The sequence below is a fragment of the Melanotaenia boesemani genome, chromosome 16, assembly GCF_017639745.1.
Source record: "Melanotaenia boesemani isolate fMelBoe1 chromosome 16, fMelBoe1.pri, whole genome shotgun sequence".
Lineage (NCBI taxonomy): Eukaryota > Metazoa > Chordata > Actinopteri > Atheriniformes > Melanotaeniidae > Melanotaenia > Melanotaenia boesemani.
Window position 1 is genome coordinate 6,224,128 of NC_055697.1, and position 9,890 is coordinate 6,234,017.

Sequence of the window (9,890 nt, forward strand, 5' to 3'; positions counted from 1 at the left end):
TTTTGACTAACTAACAAACAGACCAGTTTGTGAGACTGAAAGGTTGTGTGTCTGAGATGGTGGTCAGCAGCAATGGAGAGCCACATCAGGAGCCGTGGACGTGAAGACCCAAATGCAGGCTTAAGAGGTGGGAGGCAGACCGGTGCGGGTAAAAGGTTTAAGTTAAACTTAAACTACATAAAACAAAAACTGGAGGCAAAAACCTGAACCTGGCATGGCATGGACAAACAAAAGTAACTACGCTAACAGAAAGCAGAAGTCAAACAATGAACTGGCAAGAGAGGAACTGAAATCAATGGCTTAAATACACTGAGGAACTAACGAGACACAGATAAGGTGAATAAGAAGATCAGACCAGGTGAACTAATGAGCAGAAACCAAAAAAAAAAAAAAAAAAAAAAACACAGAACATGGCCCTAAATACAAGAAACCAAGACAAAACCAAAAACATGACTAACCAAACACAAGAAGCCAGAACAGAAACCATGACTCACGACAGTATGCCCCCAACCCTCAAGAGCTGCCTACCAGACAGCCCACCAAGTCCAAAGAAAAACACAGGTTAAAGCCGTGTGGGGCCAAGAGAAGGGACCAGGCCCAAGCCAACAATCCAGGTGACATAGTTCAGGAGGGTGGCCTGGAGCTCGCACAGACCCTGAATTTACAAGTAAGATACAATATGTAAGTTAGATCACACTTCACATGCATCAGTTACCCAATTAAAATAAACTATAATAATGCACAAATTATTATCAATTGTTAACATCCTATAAACACTACAAATTATTAAAAAATATATATATATATGACATAAAGCTTACAAAATGTCATGTCAATGTATATTGACATGAATGTTATATAAGTTATTTAAGTTAGCATAGACCCACGAATAGCATTAAAAATTCCACAATCATACGATTGTTTACCAACTTCCCAGACTAACAGGCCCATGTGAACTCGCACTTGTTGTGTTGCAAACACAAACTAGCTTATTGGTGAAATTAACTGCATGACTTCATGCCTCAAGTTTTATTAGTTGCTTAAGTAAAGCTAAAAACCAAATAGAGTCGTCTTCTGTGGCTAAGTGGCAACATATTAGCAAGAGGATAAATAGTGTATAGGCTACTGTTTCATGCACAATTAACGTCACTCATAGAGACCTGCATACCTCTATCTTTTTAGGGTTTCTCCTCTTCTTCTTTTTCTTCTCTTTCTGGGCACCTGATGGTTTCTTTGGTCTTTTGTCCGTGATACACTCTTGACTCGATGTACCATCATCACCTTTTCCGTTCATCAAAAACCCAGAGTCAAGATTGACGTCAAGTGATGTGAACAAATTCCCGTTGATGCAGGCAGCTTCCTGTTATCTTTTCTTTCTTTCTTTCTTTCTTTCTTTCTTTCTTTCTTTCTTTCTTTCTTTCTTTCTTTCTTTCTTTCCATTTTCTTGTAACCCAATAAATTTAATAATACATATGTGTTAATTTTAGGAATGAAATACAATTTATTTGGAAGCGGCAGTTTGTGCTGTGTGTGGCCTGGGATCAGGCCCCTCCTTGCTTCTGCTCGGAGAGTGAGACTCAATCTGCTCTCAAGCTCTGCAGTTGCGAGTTGATCCCCCACCTGTCTCACCCCTGGCTTTTCTTCTAACACACACACAACCTGTATACGTGACTCTCAGCAGCAAGTTGACACGATAGTAGGGCCGCCCCAGCTACCATTAACTTGACGTGGAAATGAGAGGTGTTAGTCTAGAAAACTGGCTATTTTTATTTATTTATTATCTTTTTTGAGGGAGCTCGTGCACCCCCAAATAGATTGCACCCCATGGCAAAAAAACCGTCCCTGTGGACAAACCAAACTAACACCAGTAACAGAAAGCAGAAGTCAAACAATGAACTGGCAAGGGAGGAACTGAAACCAGTGGCTTAAATACATTGAGGAACTAACGAGACACAGGTGAGGTGAATGAACAAATTAGACTAGGTGAACTAATGAGCAGAAACCAAAAAACACAGAACATGACCCTAAATACAAGAAACCAAGATCAAACCAAAAACATGACAAACCAAACACAAGAAGCCAGAACAGAAACCATGACTTATGACACCACAAGGGACTGCACTCTCACCATTTCTCTTCACACTTTACACCTCACACTTCTAATCCTGACACCTGAGTCCTGACATCTGTAGAAATACTCTGTTACTCTGCAGCTGTGTGGAGTATCAGGGACTGGACAAGAAGCTGAGTACAGAGTACTGTAACAGTCAATTTGTAAGATGGTGCAGAAACAATCACCTCATCTTGGAACACACAAAAGAAAATTGTTAACTTTAGGAGGAACAAGAGAAAACAAAACAATGTTACATCCTGGGAGAATAAGTTGAGGTGGTGGAGCAGGAAGCAGGAAGTACCTTGGAGTTCAGCTAGACAACTGACTGGACTGAAAATGCAACACAGAGGCATCTAGAAGAAGGGACAGATCAGTCTCTACTTCTTAAGGAAGCTGAGATTCTTCACCAAGAAGAGTCTGCACCAAGATGATGCATATCTTCTGTAAGTCTGTTGTGGGAAGTCACAACAGTAGAGAAGCTGTTGGGTCAACAGAATTAGAGTCCTAAAGAGACCTAAAGAACATGAGCAATCTGATAAAAAAAAAAAAAAATAACATCTTCACTGGTCTCATGATTCGATTTGATTGGATTATTATTATTTTGTCAATTCGATTCGATTCAGTGATGCTCCACAATGTATCACTACGTGCTGCATCCTCCGTTTTGTTTATCACTGCACATTGCTGCTTTCTTCATCAATACAGGCAGTCAGATAATCATGAACTCCCTGTTTGTTTATAATTGTTTCATGTTTTCCTTTATGTCCAGAAAACATTTGTCTGAAAGTATTCTAGTCAATTTGTATTTGAACACAGAGAATACTGTTGAGGTAAACATTTGTTGATGGACAAAGTTGTTTTAATACCTTTAGTCAGTTCACACATGCTCACTGCTAGCTAGCCAATAATATTTTCCTTAATGTTAGCCTTCAGCTAACTTATTGGTTTTTATTTTCATGTGTAGTCTTATGTGATTTTCCTGAGACAATGAAAGTATTTCCAGTGGAATACTGGTGTTTTTTTGGCTGTATATTTGCTTAGTTTTACAGTTTTTCTAAGTTAAGGTATCAAAATGGATTCAGGCTCGGCTCTTGCTGCAGCTAGATCACGCCACACAGGCAAGTAGCAGCAGAATATTATATTATTATAATCGATTATGTTCTGTTGCTGCATCGATGTTGAATCATCCACGTCCACATCACGATACATCATAGGTATGATTAAATTCAACACCCCTACTGGTTATGTGCTGGGGATGAATGGAGCCGCAGAAGCTGATTGTTCATAGAAGAACGCTACACAAGCTCAACATGAGGAGGAGAATGTTTTTATTTGTTGTAGGTCTTACCTCTGGTCTTATTGAGACAAGTCATGTGTCTTATTTTGATTAATGTTTTAAAGTTCAGTTTAATCAATGTTTTAATTGTACATACAGACTATATATATATATATATATATATATATATGATCTCCCGCACCTTGGCTCCAAAAGGTTTTTTTCTAACTAGACCTTTTTAGTTGAATATTCCTTCTCTACACAGTAAAGTGTGTGTTCACAAAAAGATACAGGGGATTATTCCTGCCAACAGCCTTCTCCCTCTGAAATAAGACAATATATTCTTAATTATTAGTATTAATTACTATTATTGTTACTATTTTATTTTGTGAAAAAACAAACTACAATAAAATTTCCCTCTGGGATTAATAAATAAATTGTCATTAAATTTGATAATAATATTATATATAGCATATTTATATATAACTATTTCATATTTTGAAAATTAAATGAAGTGTACAACATATGAAGAGCAAATATTCAAAATGTACAGTGTGGAGTGTGCAATAATGACTGATATGCAAAGTGATTTGATGCAGTAACAGTCATGATTATGGCCTCAATCACAGCCATAAGTTTAATACAATTTGCATTAATTGTGTAATCAACTAATAATAATAATTGCTATGATATAATTATACACCACATGACAGTCCATCTTGATCTTTTCAGCCTGCAGAGAGACTGTGATGTAACGTGAACGGTCTTAGAGGATATGCATGTGGTATTCATGTCGCTTGTAGGTTTTTATTGTGGGCTACAATGACGGACAATGACATTCAACTGATGAAAGTAGAAACATAAGGAATTACTTCCTCCTTTCACATCTGACTTCACAAACTCGCCATTCTTTTCCCCGAAAGCCGCTCGGTCAGAAAAAAATAAAAAATAAAAAAGGGTGTGGGTTAGATTAGATTATTATCTAGTTGAGTTACGGGCTCACATTTCCATGTGCATTGTAAATTCTCGCCTACTTTGACTGGTTTTAACAGCGCTGGATACACTGGTGATTCGCGCTTCATTAATATGTTATTGAGAAATGTAAAACTATCTGTATCGTAATAACAATAGAATAAATAATAATAATAATAAAAAAAACAAACTAAAACATATTTTAATGTAAACCTCGCCATGTTTTGTTCATAAACCCAACTGCGTGCAGTATGTAGTGAGCTCCAGTGGCGCAATCGGTTAGCGCGCGGTACTTATATGACAGTACACTGTAGAGCAATGCCGAGGTTGTGAGTTCGAGCCTCACCTGGAGCACTTCTTTTGATTTATCAGTAGCTGCTGTTTGGCAAATATAAAAGTCTTTGTGACCTAACAAGTAATTTTAAAGCGCTTTTCCTTAAAACAAAATCTAAACCGATGCGTATAATGGCCTTTAACTGATTACAGTCAAGTCAGACTGCGTTTTAACAACAATAATAAAGAGAAAAAAAAATGCTTTCTGTCATTTATTTGTAGACAAAATTTTCTGAAAGACTTTTAATCATGTCGTAGTATATTCAGTCTACATTATTTATTTTTTGAGGAGTAAATTAAATGGAATTTCAGTACCATAACAGCAGGGGGCAGCAATACTCTATCTCAATACACACACACACACTTTCTGAAAGGAAAGTAAACAATCACACCTAGTTGTCATAAATAAATAAATAAATCAATAAAAATTAATTTATGAATGTGTAATATTCTCACATCTTTAGTTATGTGAAATTTAATATGTATTTACATAACTTTAAAAAGTCTAATTTTGATGCTTATAAATTCATTGATCATCTTTAAGAGGGATATCTTTGGATATTGTTTTCATTTAAATCTATAGCATAAGACCAGACTTATGTGCATTATATTGCAATTTAAAGCTTATTGTTGGGATTGAAAACTAATTCCCTCGCAAGTTACTGGATTGGTTTTAAGTAGTGTTTGTGGAAAGAATTTAATTAGTAAAACAGATAACTTCTTCAGATGTATTTAATTATTCTGCCACTAGAGGCTGATGTTGTCCACAGTTTGGACGAGCTGGTCAGGCGCTTGAATCTTACTGGCTGTAGAGGTTATTTGAACGAAAACAGTCAACGACTCAGCCTTTTCTCTCTCCCCCCCTCTCTCTTCTTCTGTAATCTGTGTGAATGTGTTGTCATCTTACTTTATTTAAGCTCTCCCATACAGAATATGAATATATAAGAATAATAATGAAGAAGCCATCATGTCTGCGTTTTTTTTCATTTTGCCCTTATGCACATTAAAATGCATGAACTGTGCAAGAGTACAGTTGTGGGAATATTATATTTTATGCATAAACTGAAAGTATTTAGACAGGGGTAGACAGGATATGCTCCAACAAAGACAAGAGTTTTAACCTCAACAGGAAGGCTAGATATTGTATAGCTGCGATGACTGTCAAAGCTCCAGATAGAGCTAATGTAGAAAACATGGTCTGCTGAAAAATGACAATATTATGGCCACTTGAGACCAGATGCAATGAGCATGAGATCACTGTTTTGTAAAATGAAAGTCTTAAATATGGGATGGAGAGCTTACAACACATTATCCAGTCTCTTTCAATCCAGTTTTTTTTTGTTTTCATTGCCTTTTCTACCATCATTGGCTTTTACCTATTTGTCCAAACATTAGAGTCTTTTAATCTGACCAGTGTTGTGTTTTCTCTCCCTGCTCTCATGGCTGATTTCTTCACTCAGCCCCCAATATGAACCCTGCTTTCTTCTATAATCACATGCTTTATTTGTGTACATTTTTGAATGAGTGTGAAAATACATACTTGTGTAAGTTGGTAAAGTACAGTTTAGGTTGAGAAAAGAATTAACTATTCTTAACATTTAAAATGCCAACTAATGACTTATAACTATGTATATCATTGGGTAACAGGAATTGAGATGCAGATAGAATTAAATGAGTAACTTGAAGTTAAACTAAGCACATTATAGAGTTCACGCTGAACGCCACTATCATTTGTTAAAAAGTCAGCATGAGACCTGGTCTTATCAAGATAACTACCAGCAAGGCTGCTTGGATGGAACTTGCCATCGCTAAGCTTATAAGTTTCATTGTTGAGCTTGTTGACACTGCATTTAACACAGTACCTTTTTGGAGCCTACCATCATTCAACTTAACTTAGATTTTTTAGTATTGAGTCCAGACGCACTCAACTTAGCTCAAACATGATTGTCAGAAGTGTTAAATCTCATGCCACTTTCATGCAACAAGTAGACTACCTCTAAAATAATTAGCTGATGTGTTAGTATAGTATGGAGTCTGTTCTTAGTCAACTTTACATAAGCTAGCATGCTAAAAGAAAAGCTACAGTTACTCATCTAAAGTATTTGCATGTTGCCTTTTGACACTTAGCAACAGCTAAAATTTTGGCCTTCCAATTGGGCTTTAAAAATTGTGATGCTGAAATAATAAGGAAATGATGGATTAAAGCTAACTGAAATCAGCTTAAATTGAATCTTAAATAACTGTTAGAATGTCCAAAACATATTTCCACCCATTAAAACACAATGTACACCAGCAGTCAAAAGTTTGGACACACTTTCCTGTAGAATTTAATTGGAAAGTGTGTCCAAAGTTTTGACTGGTACTGAAGTTTTAAAGGGTAGCATATATCCACTCAATTTAGGACAATACAGAGATACATAAAGATATAAAGCTACAGATTTCAGCTTCAGTCATCTGAAGTATTGCCATCTGTCATTTAGCAATAGATAAATTGTTAGCCTTGTTATTACATTAGAGGAATTGAGACACAGATAGAAAGAGGAATGCTGCTGTAGTACTGTTAGTGAATATTTTGCCAGATCATGTTGGCCATTCAAAATATTACAATTCATAACAGGGCCGCAATTTGTGGGCTACTACCAAACTTTTTTGTCTAATTTCCTTTCTGTCAGAACCTGTAAATCATTGTTACGTAGTGTTTGTTAGGTACAAGTCTCTTCATTTTGTTTTGTGTGCAACACCTTCAGTTGGTTATGATTTCAATATAGCACTTGCTGGAGTGTGTTTGCATGGATGTTAGTTGTGTTTATGAGAAAAATAAGTGGATGAAATGGTTGAAGGAACAGGAAGAGTGAGAGAGTGTGTGGTAATATGTGAGTATGATGGGGTGACATGATGGTTAGTAGAACCTGAAGGCACCATACCTGTTCTCATAACTGTGCCTTGATCTGGCCTGCAGCATTAATTTACCTTCATGAGCAAAAACCATTTTAAGGAAATCAAGGTCTGTGAGGTCTTCTCAGGTTGACTTATTATATTAACCGCCAAGGCTCTTAAATTAATGATAAATAAACTCATCATGAATGCAATGCCAACTGAATAATTGCTACCCACAAGTGCCGAAAGCGTTACGAGAAGATGTACAAACATTCAAATTCTCTTGAAGTTGCAACATAAGACTTTGGGGAAGCATTTCAATTTTAAAAGAAGCAGTATTCTCATCTTAAGATCCAAGGCCGCCCCCAGCTTGTTACTAACCGCACAGCTATGTGTCACAGGCTGTAATTTACATCTGTGTTTGGTTAGCACTGAGCATACACTCGCTATCTAGCTGTCTGACAGCTCCCAGGCCCAGCTGTTATGTATTGTGGCCCTGGGGCTCTGCTGCTCATTACGTGTGAAGGTATAATTATTATCATTATTGTTTCTCTTTTATTTTTTTGGTGCTTCACTTCTTTCTCAAGCCTGGAGCTACTTCATTGATGCCATGTCTATCAAGTTGCGGAAAGGAAATGATACCAATTTAGTTCGACCACATGCCAGTAAAACTTTCAGGTCAGAGGTGTGTGTTGTCCGTTGGGAAGATGTGTGATTGGGTGGAATATAACCTACAGACAGGAAGGGTGAATATGCTTTTTTAGGAATATGTCAGATGTTTTGTTCCGGTGAAGTTAATTATGTATGTGACTGCTCTTTTCAGGCAAAGTTTATGAAGGAGAAGGGGAGGGGGTCATCTGGAGAGGAATTCCCAGATGTGCCATTTACAGTTTTAAACTCCCTTTCCAAAGGTAAACCCTGAACTTCTCTTACATTTAATTACTATCTTTAGCAGCAACTGATAAGTCTGAGTTTGTGGGAACAGAGCATCTACTGACTGAAAGTAAAACTGCAGCAAAGCAGCACTTTGCAGTCATTGTGCATTTTATTATGTACACCCATGCAATACAAGTCTCTAATCAGCCAATCACATGTTAACTCAACTTATTTACTCATGTAGACATGATGAAGATGACCTGATGAAGTTCAAACTGAGCAACTGTGTTACGCTGTCATGTAACAATTCACACATTCATCAAAACTGGCCAGTAGAAGATGGAAAAATGTTTCCTGGGCTGATGAGTCTCCATTTCAGCTCCACATTCGGATAGTACGCTCAGATTTGGTGGAAACATCATGAAAGCATGGATCCATCCTGCCTTGTATAAACAATTCAGGCTGCTGGTGGTGTAATGGCGTGGGAGATGTTTTTTTTTTTGTTTTTTTTGGTGGAACGGGAGATTCTCATCATGGATGTGGAGCCGACAAATCAGCAGCAACTGTCATATCAAACCTCTGAGGAATGTTATCAACACCTTGTTGAATCTATGACACCAAGAATGAAGGCATTCTGATGGAAAAACAGTCCACTAGCAAGGTGGACCTCATAAAGTGGTTACTGCACACTTATTGAATGTGCCAGTAGAGCTCACTACGTATGGCACGCAGTTAGGTTTATAAACAAAACCTGGTGAGGTTTATATAAAATGTTGAAAGTCTACTTACCTTCAGATGACAAAATATTTTAGCTGAATTGATCTGGGTTTTTCCTACTTCCATTAATTCCATTATGTATTCCTACTTTGTTTTGTTTTATATGCATAAATATTTTTAATCATGTAAAGCACTTTGTGTTGCCTTTATAAATAAAGTTTGATTTGTACTTAAGTTTTAATGATTATTATCTTTATATAAGACAGAAGTTATTAACTTTAATATGTCCACCTGTTCAAATACTTGTTAAAGGTCCCATATTATGCAAAAGTCACTTTCTAAAGGTTTACCAACAGTCATATGTGTCCTCATAGCCTGTGTATGAGGCCCAAAAATGAGATAATTCTGTCACCTCTCTCACATGCTTGCTTTTTTATATGTGGTTACGTAATTTCCAGCAGGTTATTAAACCTCAGTCCTAAAAGAACAAACTTCTTAATTTCTAGATATACTTTGTTTTCATTCATTCATTTCTTTGTACCGCTTGGTCCATTACGGGTCGCGGGTAAGCTGGATCCTATCCCAGCATTAACAGGTGAGAGGCAGGGTTCACCCTGGACAGGTCACCAGTCCATCGCAGGGCCAACACAAAGGGAATAAACAACCATTCACACTCACAGGGAGAATTTGGAGTAATCAATTAACCTAACATGCATGTCTTTGGAC

The 9,890-nt window shown here is 37.0% G+C and overlaps 1 non-coding gene across 1 annotated transcript; it reads left to right on the forward strand.

Moving 5' to 3' along the window:
• The first annotated feature begins 4,621 nt into the window (after positions 1 to 4,621).
• Positions 4,622 to 4,715, forward strand: trnai-uau. The gene is made up of 2 exons: positions 4,622 to 4,659; positions 4,680 to 4,715. It is a non-coding gene; the product is annotated as a tRNA-Ile (tRNA).
• The last annotated feature ends 5,175 nt before the right edge of the window (positions 4,716 to 9,890 follow it).